The following is a 566-nucleotide window of genomic DNA, read 5'->3' as shown; positions in this document are numbered from 1 at the left end:
ATGCCTGCAGGCATGCTCATGTCCACCCACCTGAAAATGCTCGCAGCCAGCCTCCTGGCCATGTGCGCAGGGACAGAAGTGGTGCACAGGTACTATCAACCGGACCTGCCCATACCTGAAATTTCACCAAAGCCTGGAGAACTCAAAACGGAGCTTTTGGAACTGAAAGAAAGAAAACACAAAACTCAAGTTTCTCACCAGAAGGAACTTAAATAACTATGCCAAGAATTCTGCAAATATTATTATAAGTCTTAAATATGTATTTCTTAATGCATCAAACACTTAGTCTAATGCTAACTGCAAGTGGAGATGCTCAGTGGACGTTTAGCTGATACCTTGAAATTTAATCATGGTTTAACTGATATTTCTTGAAAACTGCCAAAGCACATATCATCAGCTTCATGAACATGGTTTGAAAGATGTTCAGTCTTGAATATAATGTGAAATAGAATATTTGTAAGTCTACGATATGGGTTGTCTTTATTTCACATAAATTTTTTAAAAATCATTTAAAACTGGCTGGGCACGGTGGCTCAAGCCTGTAATCCCAGCACTTTGGGAGGCCG

General features: G+C 39.9%; 1 pseudogene; it reads left to right on the top strand.

Annotated features, from left to right (window-relative positions):
* On the top strand, positions 1 to 301 carry LOC101040145 (ubiquinol-cytochrome c reductase complex assembly factor 6 pseudogene; annotated as a pseudogene).
* Positions 302 to 566: the final 265 nt, after the last annotated feature.

Source organism: Saimiri boliviensis, chromosome 17, assembly GCF_048565385.1.
Source record: "Saimiri boliviensis isolate mSaiBol1 chromosome 17, mSaiBol1.pri, whole genome shotgun sequence".
Classification (NCBI taxonomy): domain Eukaryota; kingdom Metazoa; phylum Chordata; class Mammalia; order Primates; family Cebidae; genus Saimiri; species Saimiri boliviensis.
Note: the sequence above shows the minus strand (reverse complement) of the source record. Positions and strands in the feature narration are given on the sequence as shown.